The sequence below is a fragment of the Chelonia mydas genome, chromosome 23, assembly GCF_015237465.2.
Source record: "Chelonia mydas isolate rCheMyd1 chromosome 23, rCheMyd1.pri.v2, whole genome shotgun sequence".
Taxonomy (NCBI): Eukaryota; Metazoa; Chordata; order Testudines; family Cheloniidae; genus Chelonia; species Chelonia mydas.
Genome location: NC_051263.2, coordinates 12,422,573 through 12,450,082, shown reverse-complemented (window position 1 = coordinate 12,450,082; position 27,510 = coordinate 12,422,573). Strand labels below are relative to the sequence as shown.

General features: G+C 43.1%; 2 long non-coding RNA genes across 2 annotated transcripts; both read left to right on the top strand.

Annotated features, from left to right (window-relative positions):
* Window positions 1–763: 763 nt before the first annotated feature.
* LOC122463672 lies at window positions 764–2,918 on the top strand. Its single transcript, XR_006287250.1, has 2 exons — window positions 764–1,237; window positions 2,417–2,918. It is a non-coding gene; the product is annotated as an uncharacterized LOC122463672 (long non-coding RNA).
* Window positions 2,919–16,368: 13,450 nt separating this feature from the next.
* LOC119564944 lies at window positions 16,369–19,135 on the top strand. Its single transcript, XR_005223708.2, has 2 exons — window positions 16,369–17,450; window positions 18,634–19,135. It is a non-coding gene; the product is annotated as an uncharacterized LOC119564944 (long non-coding RNA).
* The last annotated feature ends 8,375 nt before the right edge of the window (window positions 19,136–27,510 follow it).

The window sequence follows — 27,510 nt, the reverse complement described above, 5'->3', positions numbered from 1 at the left end:
TTTATTTGCTGTGTGCAAACAGAATTATAGTCCCAACCAGCAGAACTGTCAAGAGAACTCTGGAGCCTTAGTATATCGTTTTTGTTGGGGCCACATCTTCTCCCATTTCACCCCAGTTACAGATGGGGGGGTGGAGAGGGTTCTGATTTGGGACTCTGGTACAATTGTTCCTCCTTTCCAATTTGCCATCAGCGCTGTCAACCAGGAATATAAATTTTTGGAACCTTGTACAAATTGTCAATTTCCCAAAGCTGAAAAGATTCATGAGCAAAAGTGGGTGGGAACGAAATAATAAGCATAAGAATGTAATTATCATTGAAAGTTGTTAAGACTGCTATACTAAATATCCATAAACCTACAATCCTCAAATCATATAAAAAGCACATCCTGGTAAAGCTTGGAAATGAAAGCAGCAAGGTTGCTTCCATGTAATTTTCAGAAACCTCATATTTCAGTTTTTTTTAAAGGAATTTTATCCTTTAGTTGAAGAAAAGACACGATGAGATGTCACACAAGACTTAGTGTCAAGAGAAAAAATTGTTAGTAGTGAAGAGCTAGAATCAGATTGCTAGTCTGGCAGTCCAGCCGCATCCCTACAACTATTGAGATCTACGCTATGCAGTTTGTAACCAACCATCCTTAGCTGCAACGCTGTATTTCAATGCAGCAACTAGTTATGGGGCGTGTTTTGTACGGTAACATTTTCACTTTCATGTTTACTCGTTGTGCTTAGTAATTTGTAGAACGTGGACCTGGAAGATAAGGTTAATTGACGCCCTGACTTAGCAAAGAACTGGTAGCAGGATCAAATGGCAGTTAGAAAGAAATACTTTGGGACCTGGAAAAGTAATCTTCCCATTTTAGCTGTGTCATTTTGGTCTTTAATTTTGTTAGTGGTTGAAGAAGTAATTGATGGTGAATTTAAATGTCCTCAACGAAATAATGCGAGCATTTACTACAGCTTGGCATTTTTCTTTTTTCCAGCCCTTATTTTCCTTGTCCTGAGCTTGATACTTCAGCAGGATTTCATTGATTGGGTTCGCTGCTCAGAAAAACGCAGTAGGGACCGCACGTGTGAAATAGTGGGAAAGACTTCTGGAGCTGCTCTTTTATGGCGTGTGATTCTCCTCATTGATGGCCGATCCGCTGAGTGCATAAATAGGACATTTAAGGGAAGCAGCATAGAACCCACAGCACAAACAATGCCATCACAGCCATCCAGCGAAGCTTATCGCAGGTAAGAGCCCAAATGAAGTAGGGGACAGAACTATTTCAGGCATTTTTGAAAAACCCTGGAAAAAATGTAGTTAGAGAAATGGTTTTATGTTTTAGAACGATTTATTTATGTTGTAGAACGATTTATTTAAGTAGTAGTTTTGAATGTTATTTGACTATTTGTAATTGTGCTGTATGTATTACTTTTTTTTAAAAATAGCTATATCCATGTAAGTTAATAAACTCATCCTTCATGAAACTAAAGCTTTGACATTGAAAATATGTTAGAACTACTGGAATACTTCCATTAATATTTTGCACCCAGCTGCTAAATGACTTCTATAGATAACTTTGAATAAAAGGAAAACAATCGTAGCTGGTGGAAATGAAACAGTTATAATTTAATAAAGACTACATTGGTTCGAAGTCTGGGTCTCCTTTATAATATTAGTACTTAGCAACAACAATGGATACCTGTGTCTTTTTTATTTCTTCAGATTTCTAAAAGGTAAAAAGCGTCCCCGTCTTTGTTTGCAGGTGCTCAGGCAATAAATAAAAATGCAATTTTAAGATCCAATTAAAGGATAACTCATGTGAATCAAAACGTTTTTGTGGTCAATAGCTCTTGTCAGATCAAAGTTTTTTAATGAGATCATAAATTTGCTTGACAAAAGTCGCTATGTTGACATTATATATTTAAATTTCCGTAAGGCATTAAATTAGCGTCACATCATATTCTGTTAAACGATAGCACATTAAAAATACAGTATACCGCATCTTAAATGAATTAAAACTGACTGCTAGATTTCGAAAAGAAATTATAAATGGGGAACTTCATCCAAAAGGTCCAGTGTTATTTAATATCTTTATTCATGATCTGGTGGAAAATATAAAATCTTTGCGGATAAACTCTGCAGATGACACAAGGCTTGGTAGAATAATAAATAAAGATAAAGACGGAATTTTAGTGACTTTGCCAAATCCGAACTCCAAAACGTTTGAGTTTCGTTCATCAGTCTTAGTAATACTGAAACATTTCCCTATTCCCCATTCCGATATCTGGTTGAAGAGCTTTTTTGGTCATTTTTTTAATAGATCTATGCAGCTAAATTTATAGCAGAGGCCATATCCATTTTGGTGAGATGCAAAAGATGCATAAAGAAAAATTCCCATGAAAATAACTAGTTTTGCTTCCCCCCAGGTTTTTGGACTATTTGCCCTTTTTGTTATGATCGTTGTCTACTGCCTATACACACTTTACCCATTCTGCTTCTGCTGTAAAGATAAAGAAAAAATGAAGCGGACATAGAGCCAGCGCATACGAGAGAAAGAAGCTCAAATCTGTATGTCAAAAGAGGAAAAGTATGTGTAGGAAATAGTGCAGAATGTCCTGCGATCTAAGTTTCGGGATCACCTGAAAAATGTTCCGAATGACACAAGTATAACAGGTATATTTGAAGAAGTAAAAAACTTTCTTAACCAGCCAGCAACATCTCAAACTCCTCAAATGGACACTGAATTGGAAGTAAGGCTCGGATAACTACTAATACGTATATAATCTTCTTGGAAAAGGTGCAGTTCCACACATGCATAGTGGCTTTCCTATACCAATACAACCAGAACCCCCCCAACACTTTTTAAAAAGAATAAACATAATAGAATTTAACCAAAAAATCATACTTTATAATGTACGCTTCATATTAGCAAGTAGAAAACAGCTGTATGGCTGAGTATTCCCCACAATAGCTCCCACAGAGATGTTTGCACTGTTGTATCTCTGTTGGTCCCAGGATATTAAAAAGACAAGGTGGGTGAGGGAATATCTTTATTGGATCAACTTCTCTTGGTGTGAGACACAATCTTTCAAGAGCTCTTCTTCATGTTCTGCATCTTGTCTTTCTGTAGAAATTAATGTTCATGTGGTTGATGTATCCTCAAGTAATAAGCCTAAAGACATGCAGTAATCTGCTGATCAGGCCATATTCTGTTTATTTAATGGCAGTTTCTTTGTGCATTAAAATCATAAGCAGATATCACTGGTGCTGAGGATTTTAAATCTGTGCCCTCTGTCTGTTTCAGAGCTGTACGTTTCTAAAACCATGGAATGTTTCATTTGGTTTGGTCAGGTTTAAGGACCCTTTTCTAATTCCTCTATGATTGCTTGTACTTCGGACTGAACAAAAGTCATCGATTCAATAGCTCAGATGGTCAGTTAGTTTTTCTGGATTTGTGCTGGAAATGGCCCACCTTGATTATCATACACATTGTAAGGAGAGTGGTCACTTTGGATGAGCTATTACCAGCAGGAGAGTGAGTTTGTGGGTGTATGGGGGTGGGGGGGGGGTTGAGAAAACCTGGATTTGTGCTGGAAATGACCCACCTTGATTATCATGCACATTGTAGGGAGAGTGGTCACTTTGGATAAGCTATTACCAGCAGGAGAGTGAGTTTGTGGGGGGGGGAGGGTGAGAAAACCTGGATTTGTGCTGGAAATGACCCAACTTGATGATCACTTTAGATAAGCTATTACCAGCAGGAGAGTGGGGTGGGAGGAGGTATTGTTTCATGGTCTCTGTGTGTATATAATGTCTTCTGCAGTTTCCACAGTATGCATCCGACGAAGTGAGCTGTAGCTCACGAAAGCTCATGCTCAAATAAATTGGTTAGTCTCTAAGGTGCCACAAGTACGCCTTTTCTTTTTGCGAATACAGACTAACACGGCTGTTACTCTGAAATTTTTCTTACTATGCTCACTGAATTTTCTTTGTAATTATCTTTCTTATTTTTATGTATCAAACCTTTAAAATAAAATTATTTTGGAATACACCATTTGTTTAATCTTTTTTTATTTTTTAACAAGAATGATCGTGTTACACCTTTTGACCTGAGGGGATTATTCAAAATTCGGGGTCTTGCAGGTTGTTCCAGTTGGGAGGACAAATTGATGATGGAGTCAGGTATCTTTGTTGCAATCCTTTTTATTTACAAAGAATGGACAGAGGACGGTATTCCTGAGAACCGAACGAGCAAACAACAGGTTATCATAGTCTATTGTGGCTCCACGGCGGATAATGGTAGCAGTGCAATCAGGCAGGAGAACCCTGAGGTTCTAAAAAGGTCAAATAGGGTGTTTCCCTGTGCGCAACTGATACAGCGGTGCTGAGGGTGCCCCAGACACGAGGTGTGCCTCCTACCAGGGGACAGGTGTGTTTAACTCGTAGGGGTGGGACTGAGTCGAACCCTCCCCTTCCCTTCTCTCCCTTTCCGGCCACTTTGCAATTCATTGGGCCACAGGGCAACCAAGCGAGCTCGGCTCGGGTAGTGCTACTCCAAACCGAGGATAGAGAGTTGGCTACAAACCGCAAAGGACAACGGTTGGAGCAGTGGGGTGAAGTTTGGAGCGAACAAAGAAAGAGCAGCCGCAAGCTGGAAAACAATGAGCTTTGGATTGGTAACTGGTTAAAAGATAGGAAACAAAGGGTAGGAATAAATTGTCAGTTTTCAGAATGGAAGTAGTGGTGTCCCCCAGGGGTCTGTTCTGGGACCAGCCCTAGTCAACATATTCCTAAATGATCTGGAAAAAGGGGTAAACAGTGAGCTGGCAAAATCTGCAGATGATTCAAAATTATTCAAGATAGTTAAGACCCAGGCAGACTGTGAAGAGCTACAAAAGGGTCTCTCAAAACTGGGTGACTGGGCAACAAAATGGCAGATGAAATTAAACGTTGATAAATTCAAAGTAATGCACATTGGAAAGCATAATCCCAACTATACATATACAACGATGGGGTCTAAATTAGCTAGATAGACCTTTGGTCTGACCCAATAGGGCCATTCTTACGTTCTTATATTAAGACATCTTGGCGAGTGGGCAGCTGGCGGAGAGGTGCAGCCAGCAAGGCGGCTGGTGGAGAGGCGTGGCCAACAGGGCGGCTGGCGGAGAGGCATGGCAAGTGGCCATCTGGGCGGTTGGTGGAGAGGTGCAGCAAGCAGCCAGCAGGGTGGCTGGTGGAGAGGCATGGCCATCTGGGCGGCTGGCGGAGAGACGTGGCAAGCGGCCAGCAGAGAAGCTGGTGGAGAGGGCCAGCGCAGAGCTCCACAGAGGCGTGGCAATTGGCCGTTGGGGCAATGAGCGAGTGCCTGAGCTGTGCAGCCTCCTCCCCCCCTCCCCCCATTCCCCCCCCCCCCCCCCCGCCTTCCACACAGGATGGGAGGTGAACTCTGCAGATGAACCTCTGAACTTGGACTGCACTAGTCAAGGACAGCAACTGTGAGTGGGGTACAGAGAAGGGACAGGCACGTTAAAGGGACTTTTGGGTTTCTGGACTTAAGATCCTGTGGAAAAAAAGACACTGCCCAATTTATTTGGGGGTGGGTCTTTTGCTCATGGTTTGTGTTTATGGACCCTAGTTGTGGTGTTTTCCCAAATTAATGTTAATTCCCTCCTTTTATTAAAAGTTTTTGCTACACTCATACTCTGTGCTTGCAGAGGGGAAGTATTGCCTCTTAGAGGCACCCAGGGGTGGTGTGTAATTGTCCCAGGTCACTGCGTGGGGGCTCAAGCAGGCTTTGTTGAAAAGGAACCCCTAGATACTGAACCCGGCCCTTGTTGCTGTTGGCTCCACCTCACAGAAGGGTTACATAAGCAAGACACGAGGGGTAATTCTTCCACTCTACTTCTTGCTGATTAGGCCTCAACTGGAGTACTGTGTCCGGTTCTGGGCGCTACATTTCTGGAAAGATGAGATGTAGAAATTTGAGAAAGTCCAGAGAAGAGCAACAAAAATGATTCAGGTCTAGAAAACATGACCTATGAGGGAAGATTGAAAAAAACTGGGTTTGTTTAGTCTGGAGAAGAGATAGACTAAGAGGGGACATGATAACAGTTTTCAAGTACGTAAAAGGTTGTTACACGGAGGAAGAAGGTTAATTGTTCTCCTTAACCGCTGAGGATAGGACAAGAAGAAAACAGGCTTAACTGTCAGGGTGGGTAAGCACCGGAATAAATTGCCTAGGGAGCAATTTCTTTTCATTTCTTTTCTTTTCTTGTTTCTTTTGCTTTTTTGGTTGCTTTTTTAAAAGATTTGCTAGCTTGTGTGTCTGCTGCTGTGAAATGTGAGCATAACAAACATACAAGTAACTTTTCACAGCAGCAGACTTACTCGGTCCTGGCAACCCCAGGGACAAATTCAGCCTTGGATGGGGAGGTCAGTAGGGTGGAACTGAGGAGGCAGCAATGGAGGTAGCAGGGGCCACAGGCAATGGGGCGGGGGGGTGAACCCTGCACCCAGGCACTTACCTGGCAGTTACCCCATTCCTGGGTTAAAACATTGAGAGAAGCTGAGGGAGGCTGGCTGAATTGCTGGCCACAGGTGATCAGTGAACTGGTTCTACCACTGATCAACCTAGCTGGCCACGAGATTAGTCTGGACTCTGGACTGGTAACTATAACATCGACGAGAGGGGCAGTGTGTCTGTGTGTGTGTGATTGAATGCATATGCTAATTGTTGTATCGCTAATAAACTCGGCGTATTGCCTTTGCCCCTGAAAAAGAGCTCGTGTGCTTCTTATAAGCATAACATTTTTTGTGGAGAATTGTAAAAGGGGGGAGACATGCACTGGGCAATAGGGGGCAATAGGGGGTGATAAGGGGGAGGATTAGCGTCTACACTGCTCATATCCGTCCATCGGGGAAAAATTGCTTAGGTGAATATGTCCTCACTCGTAGCAGGATTAAGCCCAGAAGTAGGGTGCTTAGCGTTCTCCCGTCCTGCTCCTTCGAGCAGGGTTTTTAGTGGGTATAGACTGGCCACCGGGATCCAAAGCTAGTTGGACAGTCTCAAAAAATACCCTAAAAGAGAAGGAATTCTCTGAACAGATAGAGGAAAAAAGTGAATACAAAAAGAGAACAGGGAATGGTAAAGAAACTAACGTTGGAACATAAGATAGAGCCTCGGCCAATCACAACCCCTGTGAATCCATTATTAAAACCTCTCCATTCAAGGTTGGGGTTTGCCACATGCCAGATAGAGGCTGTGACGGCAGGAGAATGTGGCCAACCCCAGACGGTGAGATTCCCCGAATGGGAGGGAGAATGGGACCGTAGTGAAGCTTGGAATGGAGCTATATGGGATGAGCCCCAGGTATTGGAACCTATTGAACAAATCTCTATCACAGCCATACAACGAAGAACAATCACAACACCCACAGAAAGTGGGGGAAATACAATTGTCAACACTGTCCCTGTATCAGCCGCTGACCTAAAAGCCATGGTTGATAAATTGGGACCGCTAAAGAGAGAGAGGTTTCTGAGTGGTAGCCGTGTTAGTCTGTATCAACAAACACAACGAGGGGGGGGTCCTTGTGGTACTGTAGAGACTAACAAATGTATTTGGGCATAAGCTTCGTGCGCTAAAACCCACTTCATCAGCTGCATGGAGTGTAAAATACAGTAGAAAGGAAGTCAGTGGTGTCTCGAAGATAGCTGGGAGTGCTGATAGCGTAGGGCCTGAGGAGTGAGTCTACATAGCCAGACAATCCTGCTGTCAGGGTGCCAATGCCTGAGATGATGAGGCGTCCAGGATTCCCAAGTTTATGGATCTTGGGTAGCAGATAGAATACCCCAGGTCGAAGCTCTAGGGGGTGTGTTAGTGTGGATTTGTGCTTATTCAGGGAGTTTCTTGAGCAGATGATGTAATTTCTTTTGGTAACCCTCAGTGGGATCAGAGGGTGATGGCCTGTAGAATGTGGTGTCAGAGAGTTGCCGCAGCACACAATCCATTGTCTATAGCCAAGCTCTACGATACAACTGCATTTGCTCCAACCCCTCAGACAGAGACAAACACCTACAAGATCTCTATCAAGCAGTCTTACAACTACAGTACCCACCTGCTGAAGTGAAGAAACAAATTGACAGAGCCAGAAGAGTACCCAAAACAAACCTACTACAGGACAGGCCCAACAAAGAATCTAACAGAACACGATGAGCCGCCAACTACAGCCCCCAACTAAAACCTCTCCAGGGCATCATCAGGGATCTACAACCTATCCTGAAGGACGATCCCTCACTCTCACAGACCTTGGAGATAGGCCAGTCATCGCTTACGGACAGCCCGCCACACCTGAAGGAACTATTCACCAGCAATTAAACACCACACAACAAAAATACTCACCCAGGAACCAAACCCTGTAACAAACCCGGGTGCCAACGTTATCCGCATATCTACTCAAGGGACACCATCATAGGACCTAGCCACACTATCAGAGGCTCGTTCACCTGCACATCTACTAATGTGATATATGCCACAATGTGCCAGCAATGTCCCTCTGCCATGTACATTGGCCAACCCAGACAGTCTCTATGCAAAAGAACAAATGGACACAAATCTGACATCAAGAACTATAACATTAAAAAAACAGTAGAAGACCACTTCAATCTCTATGGACATTCAATAAGAACATTAAAAGTGGCAATTCTTCAACAAAAAAAACTTCAAAGATAGATTCCAACTAGAAACTGCAGAACTGAGATTTTTTTCCTCCCTTCTTCTCAACTATTGAGAACAGCCATCTTCTACCTTAATTTATTTGGCTTCTTAGCATTTGACCCCTCCACTTGGTAAGGAAATTCCCATCTTTTCATATGCTGTATATTTATACCTCTCTACAAAAGTTTATGCCCAAATAAATTTGTTAGTTTACAAGGTTCCACAAGGCCTCCTCGTTGTTTTTAAGAGAGACAATTTCTCCAGATGGCGTTCTAACTTGTCTTTGCTCGCAGTACACCAGTGAGAACGGCACAAAGGGAATCCCGGTATCCCGGTATTCCGGAGAGGCTATGGTAGAGGCGCTTCCCGTGGACGGGGAAAGGGGGAGGCGACAAGGAGATCAGTTATACCCATACCTCCATCAGTATCAGACAGCCTCCTCCCAGCAATTAAATGAGGGAGGTGGAGTCGCAAAAAATGAGGTTTTCTGGCTCGCGTGGTGAATGCTAATGCAGCACGGGGCAAACCGAGAAAAGTGGAACAGGGCCCCCCACAAAAAGTAGTCAGGGAAGCCAGAGCTGGCTAGTGTAACTCTTAGTACACCACCGTCTTCTGCAATGCCTCCCGGATCCGCTTCCTTTTTCGGGGGCAAGACTAGAGGGGCCTGCTGCATGAGGAACCTCCACCACCAGTAGGGGTACAGAGGCGGAGGTTCATAGCCAGAGTCTCCTGAGAGCCCAGGGGTCGGCCGTGTGTACGCTCAGCAGGGTGGATATACCCCTATATTAGCTTTAATAGATACAGAAGATGCTATATCTTTAATCAAAACAGCCCCAAATGGAAAAAAAATTAAAACAGTCGTTTCAACGAAAAGCTACTCTCGCGTGGGAATAGACCCAAGTCCCTTTTTTGGCACAAGAGTTTAAGACGTTAGGGGATTTAATCCATACTCCCGATATGGTTGATGAAATTATTCTGGGCTCCCACTCTTCAAAAACAATGTGGTGTTTGATCTGCCTAGAGGTACCCTTTGAAAGTTCCCCTTCCCCATTCATGAAAAATTGGGCAGGCTATCTTAACAAAAGGACCATTAGCCGCACTAATTAGCCAACAAGCTGAAAAGTGGCGCTTGAAATTCGTCTCGGTATGGACTCAACAGAACATACTAAAGCTTTTGTGAAATTTGTTGGGGAATTTGTGCCTCCCCAAAACAATACTCCTACCCGAGAGTGCCAGAGGCACAATCGCTGCAAACCATCCAGGAATTAGAACCCCCATTCTAAAAACGGGTTCTTCCTTTAACCCCCCCGTGTGGCTAGTGCTAAGGGCAGACAGCCAATTCTGGCGTCTAACAAGTGATTATAGAAGAATCAATAAGGGCACCATCCCTATAGCCCATATTGTGGCTGATACGATAAAGGGCATACAAAAATTTCAAGCCACATCTAAACATTTCTGTGACTGATTTGGCCGAAACTTTCTTTGCCACACCTCTACATCCGGACTTAAAAAATCGGTTTGCCTTTACAGTAAAGTAGCAACAAAGGACCTTTTGTCGCTTACCTCAGGGATATCAAACAGTCCGGCTATTCCCCGTCAGCATGTTGTGGATATATTAAACCAGTTGAATCCACAAGGAAGACCTTTTGTCTTTTCAGAGGTAGATAGCATTTTGATATTTGGGGGGAAAGAGGCACAAACTCCAACACTAACGGGAAAGCTTTTGGCAATAATTCAGGAAACAGGATTCAAAGTAGTCTTAGACAAGGCTCAGTTGGTGCTACCTCAGGTTACATACCTGGGCATAGTCGCTGGACAAGAAGAGAGACAGGTTGATCAGCGAAAGGTAAGGGCACTAATAAAAATGCCAACCCCTAGTGACACCCACCCTTCAAGAGCACTGCTAGGAGGATTCAATTTTCTCAGCCCACACTTTTATAAATATGCTGAAATAACTCACTCATTGTGGAAACTGCTAAAAAATAAAGACAGAGTGGGAACGGGGAAAAGAGCAGGTCTTCGCTTTGAACCTTTTAAAACAGAAGGCTCTCACGGCCCCAACCCTGCATTTCCATGTGAATCTCAGCCTTTTGTTATTCGTTTGGCAGCCGATAAAGATAACGTGGCCTTGGCTGCCACACTATTACAAAATAATAAAGAGCGAAATCTACTACCAATAGTATATGAATCTAAGAAATTGCAAGTAGCAGAAATACATTTTGATCCCTGCAGCCGTCTTGGCAGTAGACCACTCACAAGAACAGCCCCTATTACTATCCAAAGCACCCACACTTCCCTGAAATACATTTTGTCACGGAGATTGATGGGAGGTAAAGTCTCAGACACCCGACTGGCTCAATGGATGCTTATCTTAGTCAACAGAAAAGGTGTCCAAGCTGGACGTGGTAACGCAAGCCCTGATTAAAAAAGGAAACCGACATCAATGTCCAGGGGTCACTCTGGAGCAAAGAATTGCCTTGATAGAGGCACCCCCCCACTGGAAGAATTAAATACTGTAAGTCAAAAAAAGCACGTCTGGTTTACTGACGGGAGTGCAATGGTAGTAAAAGGGAAAAGCTCTGTAAAATACGCTGCCAATAATTTAAAAGAGGAAATCATTCAGGGACTTCTAGATCCCCCCCAATATTCTGAGCCCCTTGTAATTTTTTAGGTTTTAAGACAATATAAGCCTCACGTAATTTATTAGGTTTTTAAGACAATATGGGTCCCTGGCCCGTGTATATTTATGCTGACAGTAATTTTTGTGTAAATGGGATATAATTTTGGACACATGAATGATATAGAAATGGGTGAAAAGCAGAAAATGAAAAGAGTATTGCATATTCAAAGGTGCGGAAATGGATTTATCAGCGGCTAACAAAGAACCCTAAACAGTTAAAGGTGCGGCATGTAAAAAGGCACACAGTAAAGGAACGGATATAGAGGCCACCTGGAATAATCAGGTAGATACATCAGGTAGATAGATGCCACTACATGCATCCGATGAAGTGAGCTGTAGCTCACGAAAGCTTATGCTCAAATAAATTCGTTAATCTCTAAGATGCCACAAGTACTCCTTTTCTTTTTGCTGATACAGACTAACACGGCTGCTACTCTGAAATAGGTAGCTACAATATCCCAACAGCATGACATAGCAGTTGTAACTAGAAATAAGAAAAGGAGCGTCTGTACTGATACATCTGAGCCAACAGATTGCACTACGGACCTCCGTAACTGAATTCCAGAAAAAATAGAAACACAGTGTTTACTTAATGTAACCCATCAGTTTATGCATAAAGGTGAGGAAAGGATTTTAAGAAGGCTAAAGGAAGTAACACAATGGGAGTGTATGGCGAATGATGTTAAAATGTGGGTGTGAAATCGTACAGGGTACAAATTTATTATATTAATACATTACGAAACAGTAAGAAAGGATTCCAGTATTTATTGGTGATAATTGATTCCTTTTCAATATGGGTGGAGGCATTTGTCATTAAAAATAACAGCACTAGTTCTTTAATGAGGTAGTATGTAGATAAGGCATCACCGAAATAATAGAGTCTGACAATGGGGGGTCATTTGTAGGCGAGAACTTTACAACAATGATACAAACCTGGGGAGTTAAACGTTCCATATACCATCCTCAGGCCAAGTCGAGCGCATGAACCTCACTCTTCAGGAAGCGCCCCGGAAAGTAGTAAATCACACAGGAAAAGACTGGCCCGATAAACAGCCTCTGATTCTGGCTGTCGTCCAGACTAAAATCAAAAATCCAACACTTTCGAATTCTGTTTGGACATCCAATGCGCCCAATGATTGAGCCTAGCTACCTGGTACAGTGTCAAAAGGAGAGCTCTAATATAAGCCAGCATGATTATTTTCAATGGCTCAAACAGTTACAAGAAGATAAAAACCACCTTCCAGTAGAGGCCGTCGAACAGATAACAACAAAATTGAGATACAAAGGCCCACAAAGGGGAAAGAGGAAAAAGGGGTCGCTCACGGTAATCAAAACGGATAGGCCCTTACTCAATAGTGAACCGCCTTAGTCCAGGGGTATACTGCATTGAAAAAGATGGCAAACTGAAATGCGTCCATGTTTCACAAATTAAATTGTTTACATAAATAATCAAGTTTGAATTCTTTGTAAAAAGGACTTCCCGGAACCAGACCACGAGGCGCTGCTTAAGCGCCACAATTTTAATCCACAGAAAATGAGACTCCAGTGAAAGATCTGGCTGTACCTGCTTTTAGCGCCCAGATAATTAGAGCGATCATTTAAAAAAATTCAGCCCTCTTTATAAGCCAATATTTAAGGAATAATTCACTCCGCGCCAACCAATCTGGCATTCCTACCCGTGATCCGGTAATCCTCATAAAATAGTAGAATAAAAAGACTAGCCAAATCTTGAAACACTTAAAAAATACTAATGTGTATGCCTAGAAAGAAAAAGGGGAACTTAAGGTTTACCTTATAAACACCACAAAAGTCTCAAACGACTGGTAAATAGGGGTTAAAATAAAAGGTCCCTATAAAACTACCACCTAAAGTTCCAGCTACCCACACTTACCATATCAACGGAATGAGCTTGTTAAAACCAAAACAATGCTAACAATTATTGTGGACTACTGTTCAATACCCAGCAGTAAATTGAAGCTGTGGTTCCCGGACACAGGCATCAGAACCTGGCGCAGGAACTATGCATTCAAAAAAGGTACCGCCAATTAAAATAAACCGAAAAAGTTTGTGACTTCAAGTAATCCAGTAAAAGGCTTGTTAAATCCACTACTAGTAAAAATAAAAATGAGTCTGAATTGGACTCAGTTAAACGTGTCTAAATTAAAACACAAATGTTCACCCTACTCCAGTCCTATGATAAGAGCCTAACTAAAAACACGATGCGATGGAATTCTTGATTCGGTCCTTCCTGCATTAAAACTGCTCCCACAACCGCGCTCGGATGCATCTGTGGCTACTAGGAAAGGTTTGTCAAAGTCCGGGGCCCTGAGCACTTCCTTTCTATGATAACAGCCTGAATAAAAGCACATCAACACTACAGTTGCTAAACAAAACAACATAGCTATAGAGGTGAATCCTGTATCCTGACAGTGATAGATCAGTGAAATTTTATGGTAAACATCCTCGAAAGTCCAACTCACACAGTTATGGCTGCATTGTGCATGCGGCATCTATGACAGGTCTCTCAGAGAGTGCTCAAAGCTTTCATGCACAGAAACGCATACAATTACACAAAAATTTTACGTTTACGGATTGGCACTTACTCAGTTAGATCAACGCTAAATTCCTCCCACAATGGTAGCTAGTCTATGTCTGTGGAATTAGCACCATCTTTTCTCTCTGCATCCTGTTGAACATCTGCCTTCAGACTGGGGCAAAAGCAGGTCTTTACAGTTGTCATTGTCCAGATGCCCTAAAGCCTATGAAGAACCATGGGTCACCTGTTGCGAGTTTTCAGATAACAACGTAAAGTTTCATTTCCACAGGATACTTTGACACATTTACTTTGAATTAAGGCCGCTTTGTAACATGTCTTAACATTTTGCCTTCGGGTTGCTGAGTGAAATTGATATTCTGTGTCTCAAGGAACTGCCAGGCTCCTATCTCCAGTCGGGGTTCCTAGGGCGTCCCGGATCCCTGCCGTGCAGCTGACAGACCAGCCCCAGTTACAGTTATAGTAAAATAAATCCCTGAAATATACACCCTTGTATCAGAGGCCCGTTATGAGCCCCGAGGCCTGAACTAAAATAATAGTCAAATAATGGTTAACATAAAGCAAAAATATGCTATGAGCCAGAGGCAGGACCTGCTCACAGAAGTTGGAAAGAAGGAGGCTGCTAAAAGCATGTATACACAGATACGCTCTAGTAAGAAGAACTTGTGCCAGGATGTGCCGGTAGGAACACATTCCACAGAGATAAAAAGGAACAAGCAGACCCATCCTAAAGACAGGCTCAGAAGGACAATATGCTAGGTAGACTTGTTTTGGTCGAACCAGCATGTACAAGGTGAGAGGCGGCACCTTACTGCCTGGAGAGGTTGCACCTCAATACCTCACCTGATGTGTAACTTATTTGTACCCCTGTATAAGACTACATCCCTGGGGCGGTGTCTTTGTCCAGCCTAGGGGGCAGTAGAGTGTCCTGCCACTGACTGAGCTGTGTCCATTGTCAGGGAGCACATACGTACTAGGAGAACTGTAGACGTCTGATCCGGTGAGTTAGCGTCTGTGTTTCGATTGGCAATAAACCTGGCCGCGTGTCTTCCTGGGGGGTCTCTCAGCTATCTGCGCAGAGCCGGGGCAGCACGCAGAGGGAACACACGCATGCAGCCAACTGTTATCAACATTGAACAGAGCAGAGCACCATACCGGTCGTGTCTGACAACAACTGTCAGGGCTGCCAATCACTAGCTCAACCACAAGTTTCAGAATTGACAGTGCTACTCAAATGCTAGGGGAGAATGATTCCTTCCCCTTCGGGCGTCACAGGGTAGAGGTCTGTGGCTTGGGTCATAACAGATGAGCGTAATGGTCCCTTCTGGCCCTAGAATCTAGGTCTGTACTGAATTCTTGGAGTAATTTAGATCAAGTCAGAAACAGAAAACGTGAGCAATAGATTCTTTCAAGGCCCTTTTAATTTCAAATATTGAATAGTCATACTAGAAGTGCAAGGAATGAACCTCAGCCTAGACTTATTCAGTCTTTAATTTAAAATAAGGATGCATGCTAGAAGCTCGCAAGACTTCACCCATCAGTCTCAGGGGGCTCTAGTATATCAAAGGCTTTTCCACCCTCCAGCAAGTGTTGGGGCCCGTCCCCTTGGCCAGAAGGTTCACCCTACTACATGCCCTTTCTTTTTTGCCAAGTCTCTAGAAATGCAATTTGAATCATTAGATGAGAACCTTCTTGGGGTGTGGTACCTCTCAGGAGGTGTTTGCAATGTGAGTGATTCACTACCCAGTCTTAGTACCTGAAGTAGCTGTGGTTCCCTACCGAACCGAGGAGAACACAATCATTCATACTATCCCAGCTTCACAGTGATAACTAATCTTACTACTATAGAATATGTACCCCAAAGATTCTGCGTGCGGTTGCAATGTCTGTCTCAAAGGTGTCTCATTAGTCTTTTAGAACTTGAGATGACCAGAATAGCTTGCCACTTTCTAAAATCTTGGCCTTGATATTTAATTTTGTAACTACTGTGGGGGCAGAAAGTACTCTTCGGAGGATAACTCTTTTCAGCAATCTTATCACATGGCTATTGGGCTCAAGATTAGGATTCCAGATTACTTTAGAATTTACATAAACCTTTAGAAAAAAGTATATAACAGTGCAGTGATGCATTGACAGATGGTGTTATTCTACTTCCAGTTTTCATGACCCGTCCCCTCCGTGTAATTCTATATTACACCTCGTTCTGAGGGATAAAGATAAGTAGCTCAAGGAGTTAAAAATTGATAGTTACCTAGACGAACGAGAGCATGAACTAATTTTATTTGCTGTGTGCAAACAGAATTATAGTCCCAACCAGCAGAACTGTCAAGAGAACTCTGGAGCCTTAGTATATCGTTTTTGTTGGGGCCACATCTTCTCCCATTTCACCCCAGTTACAGATGGGGGGGTGGAGAGGGTTCTGATTTGGGACTCTGGTACAATTGTTCCTCCTTTCCAATTTGCCATCAGCGCTGTCAACCAGGAATATAAATTTTTGGAACCTTGTACAAATTGTCAATTTCCCAAAGCTGAAAAGATTCATGAGCAAAAGTGGGTGGGAACGAAATAATAAGCATAAGAATGTAATTATCATTGAAAGTTGTTAAGACTGCTATACTAAATATCCATAAACCTACAATCCTCAAATCATATAAAAAGCACATCCTGGTAAAGCTTGGAAATGAAAGCAGCAAGGTTGCTTCCATGTAATTTTCAGAAACCTCATATTTCAGTTTTTTTTAAAGGAATTTTATCCTTTAGTTGAAGAAAAGACACGATGAGATGTCACACAAGACTTAGTGTCAAGAGAAAAATTGTTAGTAGTGAAGAGCTAGAATCAGATTGCTAGTCTGGCAGTCCAGCCGCATCCCTACAACTATTGAGATCTACGCTATGCAGTTTGTAACCAACCATCCTTAGCTGCAACGCTGTATTTCAATGCAGCAACTAGTTATGGGGCGTGTTTTGTACGGTAACATTTTCACTTTCATGTTTACTCGTTGTGCTTAGTAATTTGTAGAACGTGGACCTGAAAGATAAGGTTAATTGACGCCCTGACTTAGCAAAGAACTGGTAGCAGGATCAAATGGCAGTTAGAAAGAAATACTTTGGGACCTGGAAAAGTAATCTTCCCATTTTAGCTGTGTCATTTTGGTCTTTAATTTTGTTAGTGGTTGAAGAAGTAATTGATGGTGAATTTAAATGTCCTCAACGAAATAATGCGAGCATTTACTACAGCTTGGCATTTTTCTTTTTTCCAGCCCTTATTTTCCTTGTCCTGAGCTTGATAGTTCAGCAGGATTTCATTGATTGGGTTCGCTGCTCAGAAAAACGCAGTAGGGACCGCACGTGTGAAATAGTGGGAAAGACTTCTGGAGCTGCTCTTTTATGGCGTGTGATTCTCCTCATTGATGGCCGATCCGCTGAGTGCATAAATAGGACATTTAAGGGAAGCAGCATAGAACCCACAGCACAAACAATGCCATCACAGCCATCCAGCGAAGCTTATCGCAGGTAAGAGCCCAAATGAAGTAGGGGACAATAGAACTATTTCAGGCATTTTTGAAAAACCCTGGAAAAAATGTAGTTAGAGAAATGGTTTTATGTTTTAGAACGATTTATTTATGTTGTAGAACGATTTATTTAAGTAGTAGTTTTGAATGTTATTTGACTATTTGTAATTGTGCTGTATGTATTACTTTTTTTAAAAAATAGCTATATCCATGTAAGTTAATAAACTCATCCTTCATGAAACTAAAGCTTTGACATTGAAAATATGTTAGAACTACTGGAATACTTCCATTAATATTTTGCACCCAGCTGCTAAATGACTTCTATAGGTAACTTTGAATAAAAGGAAAACAATCGTAGCTGGTGGAAATGAAACAGTTATAATTTAATAAAGACTACATTGGTTCGAAGTCTGGGTCTCCTTTATAATATTAGTACTTAGCAACAACAATGGATACCTGTGTCTTTTTTATTTCTTCAGATTTCTAAAAGGTAAAAAGCGTCCCCGTCTTTGTTTGCAGGTGCTCAGGCAATAAATAAAAATGCAATTTTAAGATCCAATTAAAGGATAACTCATGTGAATCAAAACGTTTTTGTGGTCAATAGCTCTTGTCAGATCAAAGTTTTTTAATGAGATCATAAATTTGCTTGACAAAAGTCGCTATGTTGACATTATATATTTAAATTTCCGTAAGGCATTAAATTAGCGTCACATCATATTCTGTTAAACGATAGCACATTAAAAATACAGTATACCGCATCTTAAATGAATTAAAACTGACTGCTAGATTTCGAAAAGAAATTATAAATGGGGAACTTCATCCAAAAGGTCCAGTGTTATTTAATATCTTTATTCATGATCTGGTGGAAAATATAAAATCTTTGCGGATAAACTCTGCAGATGACACAAGGCTTGGTAGAATAATAAATAAAGATAAAGACGGAATTTTAGTGACTTTGCCAAATCCGAACTCCAAAACGTTTGAGTTTCGTTCATCAGTCTTAGTAATACTGAAACATTTCCCTATTCCCCATTCCGATATCTGGTTGAAGAGCTTTTTTTGGTCATTTTTTTAATAGATCTATGCAGCTAAATTTATAGCAGAGGCCATATCCATTTTGGTGAGATGCAAAAGATGCATAAAGAAAAATTCCCATGAAAATAACTAGTTTTGCTTCCCCCCAGGTTTTTGGACTATTTGCCCTTTTTGTTATGATCGTTGTCTACTGCCTATACACACTTTACCCATTCTGCTTCTGCTGTAAAGATAAAGAAAAAATGAAGCGGACATAGAGCCAGCGCATACGAGAGAAAGAAGCTCAAATCTGTATGTCAAAAGAGGAAAAGTATGTGTAGGAAATAGTGCAGAATGTCCTGCGATCTAAGTTTCAGGATCACCTGAAAAATGTTCCGAATGACACAAGTATAACAGGTATATTTGAAGAAGTAAAAAACTTTCTTAACCAGCCAGCAACATCTCAAACTCCTCAAATGGACACTGAATTGGAAGTAAGGCTCGGATAACTACTAATACGTATATAATCTTCTTGGAAAAGGTGCAGTTCCACACATGCATAGTGGCTTTCCTATACCAATACAACCAGAACCCCCCCAACACTTTTTAAAAAGAATAAACATAATAGAATTTAACCAAAAAATCATACTTTATAATGTACGCTTCATATTAGCAAGTAGAAAACAGCTGTATGGCTGAGTATTCCCCACAATAGCTCCCACAGAGATGTTTGCACTGTTGTATCTCTGTTGGTCCCAGGATATTAAAAAGACAAGGTGGGTGAGGGAATATCTTTTATTGGATCAACTTCTCTTGGTGTGAGACACAATCTTTCAAGAGCTCTTCTTCATGTTCTGCATCTTGTCTTTCTGTAGAAATTAATGTTCATGTGGTTGATGTATCCTCAAGTAATAAGCCTAAAGACATGCAGTAATCTGCTGATCAGGCCATATTCTGTTTATTTAATGGCAGTTTCTTTGTGCATTAAAATCATAAGCAGATATCACTGGTGCTGAGGATTTTAAATCTGTGCCCTCTGTCTGTTTCAGAGCTGTACGTTTCTAAAACCATGGAATGTTTCATTTGGTTTGGTCAGGTTTAAGGACCCTTTTCTAATTCCTCTATGATTGCTTGTACTTCGGACTGAACAAAAGTCATCGATTCAATAGCTCAGATGGTCAGTTAGTTTTTCTGGATTTGTGCTGGAAATGGCCCACCTTGATTATCATACACATTGTAAGGAGAGTGGTCACTTTGGATGAGCTATTACCAGCAGGAGAGTGAGTTTGTGGGTGTATGGGGGTGGGGGGGGTTGAGAAAACCTGGATTTGTGCTGGAAATGACCCACCTTGATTATCATGCACATTGTAGGGAGAGTGGTCACTTTGGATAAGCTATTACCAGCAGGAGAGTGAGTTTGTGGGGGGGGGGGGAGGGTGAGAAAACCTGGATTTGTGCTGGAAATGACCCAACTTGATGATCACTTTAGATAAGCTATTACCAGCAGGAGAGTGGGGTGGGAGGAGGTATTGTTTCATGGTCTCTGTGTGTATATAATGTCTTCTGCAGTTTCCACAGTATGCATCCGACGAAGTGAGCTGTAGCTCACGAAAGCTCATGCTCAAATAAATTGGTTAGTCTCTAAGGTGCCACAAGTACGCCTTTTCTTTTGCGAATACAGACTAACACGGCTGTTACTCTGAAATTTTTCTTACTATGCTCACTGAATTTTCTTTGTAATTATCTTTCTTATTTTTATGTATCAAACCTTTAAAATAAAATTATTTTGGAATACACCATTTGTTTAATCTTTTTTTATTTTTTAACAAGAATGATCGTGTTACACCTTTTGACCTGAGGGGATTATTCAAAATTCGGGGTCTTGCAGGTTGTTCCAGTTGGGAGGACAAATTGATGATGGAGTCAGGTATCTTTGTTGCAATCCTTTTTATTTACAAAGAATGGACAGAGGACGGTATTCCTGAGAACCGAACGAGCAAACAACAGGTTATCATAGTCTATTGTGGCTCCACGGCGGATAATGGTAGCAGTGCAATCAGGCAGGAGAACCCTGAGGTTCTAAAAAGGTCAAATAGGGTGTTTCCCTGTGCGCAACTGATACAGCGGTGCTGAGGGTGCCCCAGACACGAGGTGTGCCTCCTACCAGGGGACAGGTGTGTTTAACTCGTAGGGGTGGGACTGAGTCGAACCCTCCCCTTCCCTTCTCTCCCTTTCCGGCCACTTTGCAATTCATTGGGCCACAGGGCAACCAAGCGAGCTCGGCTCGGGTAGTGCTACTCCAAACCGAGGATAGAGAGTTGGCTACAAACCGCAAAGGACAACGGTTGGAGCAGTGGGGTGAAGTTTGGAGCGAACAAAGAAAGAGCAGCCGCAAGCTGGAAAACAATGAGCTTTGGATTGGTAACTGGTTAAAAGATAGGAAACAAAGGGTAGGAATAAATTGTCAGTTTTCAGAATGGAAGTAGTGGTGTCCCCCAGGGGTCTGTTCTGGGACCAGCCCTAGTCAACATAATCCTAAATGATCTGGAAAAAGGGGTAAACAGTGAGCTGGCAAAATCTGCAGATGATTCAAAATTATTCAAGATAGTTAAGACCCAGGCAGACTGTGAAGAGCTACAAAAGGGTCTCTCAAAACTGGGTGACTGGGCAACAAAATGGCAGATGAAATTAAACGTTGATAAATTCAAAGTAATGCACATTGGAAAGCATAATCCCAACTATACATATACAACGATGGGGTCTAAATTAGCTAGATAGACCTTTGGTCTGACCCAATAGGGCCATTCTTACGTTCTTATATTAAGACATCTTGGCGAGTGGGCAGCTGGCGGAGAGGTGCAGCCAGCAAGGCGGCTGGTGGAGAGGCGTGGCCAACAGGGCGGCTGGCGGAGAGGCATGGCAAGTGGCCATCTGGGCGGTTGGTGGAGAGGTGCAGCAAGCAGCCAGCAGGGTGGCTGGTGGAGAGGCATGGCCATCTGGGCGGCTGGCGGAGAGACGTGGCAAGCGGCCAGCAGAGAAGCTGGTGGAGAGGGCCAGCGCAGAGCTCCACAGAGGCGTGGCAATTGGCCGTTGGGGCAATGAGCGAGTGCCTGAGCTGTGCAGCCTCCTCCCCCCTTCCCCCCATTCCCCCCCCCCCCCGCCTTCCACACAGGATGGGAGGTGAACTCTGCAGATGAACCTCTGAACTTGGACTGCACTAGTCAAGGACAGCAACTGTGAGTGGGGTACAGAGAAGGGACAGGCACGTTAAAGGGACTTTTGGGTTTCTGGACTTAAGATCCTGTGGAAAAAAAGACACTGCCCAATTTATTTGGGGGTGGGTCTTTTGCTCATGGTTTGTGTTTATGGACCCTAGTTGTGGTGTTTTCCCAAATTAATGTTAATTCCCTCCTTTTATTAAAAGTTTTTGCTACACTCATACTCTGTGCTTGCAGAGGGGAAGTATTGCCTCTTAGAGGCACCCAGGGGTGGTGTGTAATTGTCCCAGGTCACTGCGTGGGGGCTCAAGCGGGCTTTGTTGAAAAGGAACCCCTAGATACTGAACCCGGCCCTTGTTGCTGTTGGCTCCACCTCACAGAAGGGTTACATAAGCAAGACACGAGGGGTAATTCTTCCACTCTACTTCTTGCTGATTAGGCCTCAACTGGAGTACTGTGTCCGGTTCTGGGCGCTACATTTCTGGAAAGATGAGATGTAGAAATTTGAGAAAGTCCAGAGAAGAGCAACAAAAATGATTCAGGTCTAGAAAACATGACCTATGAGGGAAGATTGAAAAAAACTGGGTTTGTTTAGTCTGGAGAAGAGATAGACTAAGAGGGGACATGATAACAGTTTTCAAGTACGTAAAAGGTTGTTACACGGAGGAAGAAGGTTAATTGTTCTCCTTAACCGCTGAGGATAGGACAAGAAGAAAACAGGCTTAACTGTCAGGGTGGGTAAGCACCGGAATAAATTGCCTAGGGAGCAATTTCTTTTCATTTCTTTTCTTTTCTTGTTTCTTTTGCTTTTTTGGTTGCTTTTTTAAAAGATTTGCTAGCTTGTGTGTCTGCTGCTGTGAAATGTGAGCATAACAAACATACAAGTAACTTTTCACAGCAGCAGACTTACTCGGTCCTGGCAACCCCAGGGACAAATTCAGCCTTGGATGGGGAGGTCAGTAGGGTGGAACTGAGGAGGCAGCAATGGAGGTAGCAGGGGCCACAGGCAATGGGGCGGGGGGGTGAACCCTGCACCCAGGCACTTACCTGGCAGTTACCCCATTCCTGGGTTAAAACATTGAGAGAAGCTGAGGGAGGCTGGCTGAATTGCTGGCCACAGGTGATCAGTGAACTGGTTCTACCACTGATCAACCTAGCTGGCCACGAGATTAGTCTGGACTCTGGACTGGTAACTATAACATCGACGAGAGGGGCAGTGTGTCTGTGTGTGTGTGATTGAATGCATATGCTAATTGTTGTATCGCTAATAAACTCGGCGTATTGCCTTTGCCCCTGAAAAAGAGCTCGTGTGCTTCTTATAAGCATAACATTTTTTGTGGAGAATTGTAAAAGGGGGGAGACATGCACTGGGCAATAGGGGGCAATAGGGGGTGATAAGGGGGAGGATTAGCGTCTACACTGCTCATATCCGTCCATCGGGGAAAAATTGCTTAGGTGAATATGTCCTCACTCGTAGCAGGATTAAGCCCAGAAGTAGGGTGCTTAACGTTCTCCCGTCCTGCTCCTTCGAGCAGGGTTTTTAGTGGGTATAGACTGGCCACCGGGATCCAAAGCTAGTTGGACAGTCTCAAAAAATACCCTAAAAGAGAAGGAATTCTCTGAACAGATAGAGGAAAAAAGTGAATACAAAAAGAGAACAGGGAATGGTAAAGAAACTAACGTTGGAACATAAGATAGAGCCTCGGCCAATCACAACCCCTGTGAATCCATTATTAAAACCTCTCCATTCAAGGTTGGGGTTTGCCACATGCCAGATAGAGGCTGTGACGGCAGGAGAATGTGGCCAACCCCAGACGGTGAGATTCCCCGAATGGGAGGGAGAATGGGACCGTAGTGAAGCTTGGAATGGAGCTATATGGGATGAGCCCCAGGTATTGGAACCTATTGAACAAATCTCTATCATAGCCATACAACGAAGAACAATCACAACACCCACAGAAAGTGGGGGAAATACAATTGTCAACACTGTCCCTGTATCAGCCGCTGACCTAAAAGCCATGGTTGATAAATTGGGACCGCTAAAGAGAGAGAGGTTTCTGAGTGGTAGCCGTGTTAGTCTGTATCAACAAACACAACGAGGGGGGGGGTCCTTGTGGTACTGTAGAGACTAACAAATGTATTTGGGCATAAGCTTCGTGCGCTAAAACCCACTTCATCAGCTGCATGGAGTGTAAAATACAGTAGAAAGGAAGTCAGTGGTGTCTCGAAGATAGCTGGGAGTGCTGATAGCGTAGGGCCTGAGGAGTGAGTCTACATAGCCAGACAATCCTGCTGTCAGGGTGCCAATGCCTGAGATGATGAGGCGTCCAGGATTCCCAAGTTTATGGATCTTGGGTAGCAGATAGAATACCCCAGGTCGAAGCTCTAGGGGGTGTGTTAGTGTGGATTTGTGCTTATTCAGGGAGTTTCTTGAGCAGATGATGTAATTTCTTTTGGTAACCCTCAGTGGGATCAGAGGGTGATGGCCTGTAGAATGTGGTGTCAGAGAGTTGCCGCAGCACACAATCCATTGTCTATAGCCAAGCTCTACGATACAACTGCATTTGCTCCAACCCCTCAGACAGAGACAAACACCTACAAGATCTCTATCAAGCAGTCTTACAACTACAGTACCCACCTGCTGAAGTGAAGAAACAAATTGACAGAGCCAGAAGAGTACCCAAAACAAACCTACTACAGGACAGGCCCAACAAAGAATCTAACAGAACACGATGAGCCGCCAACTACAGCCCCCAACTAAAACCTCTCCAGGGCATCATCAGGGATCTACAACCTATCCTGAAGGACGATCCCTCACTCTCACAGACCTTGGAGATAGGCCAGTCATCGCTTACGGACAGCCCGCCACACCTGAAGGAACTATTCACCAGCAATTAAACACCACACAACAAAAATACTCACCCAGGAACCAAACCCTGTAACAAACCCGGGTGCCAACGTTATCCGCATATCTACTCAAGGGACACCATCATAGGACCTAGCCACACTATCAGAGGCTCGTTCACCTGCACATCTACTAATGTGATATATGCCACAATGTGCCAGCAATGTCCCTCTGCCATGTACATTGGCCAACCCAGACAGTCTCTATGCAAAAGAACAAATGGACACAAATCTGACATCAAGAACTATAACATTAAAAAAACAGTAGAAGACCACTTCAATCTCTATGGACATTCAATAAGAACATTAAAAGTGGCAATTCTTCAACAAAAAAAACTTCAAAGACAGATTCCAACTAGAAACTGCAGAACTGAGATTTTTTTCCTCCCTTCTTCTCAACTATTGAGAACAGCCATCTTCTACCTTAATTTATTTGGCTTCTTAGCATTTGACCCCTCCACTTGGTAAGGAAATTCCCATCTTTTCATATGCTGTATATTTATACCTCTCTACAAAAGTTTATGCCCAAATAAATTTGTTAGTTTACAAGGTTCCACAAGGCCTCCTCGTTGTTTTTAAGAGAGACAATTTCTCCAGATGGCGTTCTAACTTGTCTTTGCTCGCAGTACACCAGTGAGAACGGCACAAAGGGAATCCCGGTATCCCGGTATCCCGGAGAGGCTATGGTAGAGGCGCTTCCCGTGGACGGGGAAAGGGGGAGGCGACAAGGAGATCAGTTATACCCATACCTCCATCAGTATCAGACAGCCTCCTCCCAGCAATTAAATGAGGGAGGTGGAGTCGCAAAAAATGAGGTTTTCTGGCTCGCGTGGTGAATGCTAATGCAGCACGGGGCAAACCGAGAAAAGTGGAACAGGGCCCCCCACAAAAAGTAGTCAGGGAAGCCAGAGCTGGCTAGTGTAACTCTTAGTACACCACCGTCTTCTGCAATGCCTCCCGGATCCGCTTCCTTTTTCGGGGGCAAGACTAGAGGGGCCTGCTGCATGAGGAACCTCCACCACCAGTAGGGGTACAGAGGCGGAGGTTCATAGCCAGAGTCTCCTGAGAGCCCAGGGGTCGGCCGTGTGTACGCTCAGCAGGGTGGATATACCCCTATATTAGCTTTAATAGATACAGAAGATGCTATATCTTTAATCAAAACAGCCCCAAATGGAAAAAAAATTAAAACAGTCGTTTCAACGATAAAGCTACTCTCTCGTGGGAATAGACCCAAGTCCCTTTTTTGGCACAAGAGTTTAAGACGTTAGGGGATTTAATCCATACTCCCGATATGGTTGATGAAATTATTCTGGGCTCCGACTCTTCAAAAACAATGTGGTGTTTGATCTGCCTAGAGGTACCCTTTGAAAGTTAGAAATTCCCCTTCCCCATTCATGAAAAATTGGGCAGGCTATCTTAACAAAAGGACCATTAGCCGCACTAATTAGCCAACAAGCTGAAAAGTGGCGCTTGAAATTCGTCTCGGTATGGACTCAACAGAACATACTAAAGCTTTTGTGAAATTTGTTGGGGAATTTGTGCCTCCCCAAAACAATACTCCTACCCGAGAGTGCCAGAGGCACAATCGCTGCAAACCATCCAGGAATTAGAACCCCCATTCTAAAAACGGGTTCTTCCTTTAACCCCCCCGTGTGGCTAGTGCTAAGGGCAGACAGCCAATTCTGGCGTCTAACAAGTGATTATAGAAGAATCAATAAGGGCACCATCCCTATAGCCCATATTGTGGCTGATACGATAAAGGGCATACAAAAATTTCAAGCCACATCTAAACATTTCTGTGACTGATTTGGCCGAAACTTTCTTTGCCACACCTCTACATCCGGACTTAAAAAATCGGTTTGCCTTTACAGTAAAGTAGCAACAAAGGACCTTTTGTCGCTTACCTCAGGGATATCAAACAGTCCGGCTATTCCCCGTCAGCATGTTGTGGATATATTAAACCAGTTGAATCCACAAGGAAGACCTTTTGTCTTTTCAGAGGTAGATAGCATTTTGATATTTGGGGGGAAAGAGGCACAAACTCCAACACTAACGGGAAAGCTTTTGGCAATAATTCAGGAAACAGGATTCAAAGTAGTCTTAGACAAGGCTCAGTTGGTGCTACCTCAGGTTACATACCTGGGCATAGTCGCTGGACAAGAAGAGAGACAGGTTGATCAGCGAAAGGTAAGGGCACTAATAAAAATGCCAACCCCTAGTGACACCCACCCTTCAAGAGCACTGCTAGGAGGATTCAATTTTCTCAGCCCACACTTTTATAAATATGCTGAAATAACTCACTCATTGTGGAAACTGCTAAAAAATAAAGACAGAGTGGGAACGGGGAAAAGAGCAGGTCTTCGCTTTGAACCTTTTAAAACAGAAGGCTCTCACGGCCCCAACCCTGCATTTCCATGTGAATCTCAGCCTTTTGTTATTCGTTTGGCAGCCGATAAAGATAACGTGGCCTTGGCTGCCACACTATTACAAAATAATAAAGAGCGAAATCTACTACCAATAGTATATGAATCTAAGAAATTGCAAGTAGCAGAAATACATTTTGATCCCTGCAGCCGTCTTGGCAGTAGACCACTCACAAGAACAGCCCCTATTACTATCCAAAGCACCCACACTTCCCTGAAATACATTTTGTCACGGAGATTGATGGGAGGTAAAGTCTCAGACACCCGACTGGCTCAATGGATGCTTATCTTAGTCAACAGAAAAGGTGTCCAAGCTGGACGTGGTAACGCAAGCCCTGATTAAAAAAGGAAACCGACATCAATGTCCAGGGGTCACTCTGGAGCAAAGAATTGCCTTGATAGAGGCACCCCCCCACTGGAAGAATTAAATACTGTAAGTCAAAAAAAGCACGTCTGGTTTACCGACGGGAGTGCAATGGTAGTAAAAGGGAAAAGCTCTGTA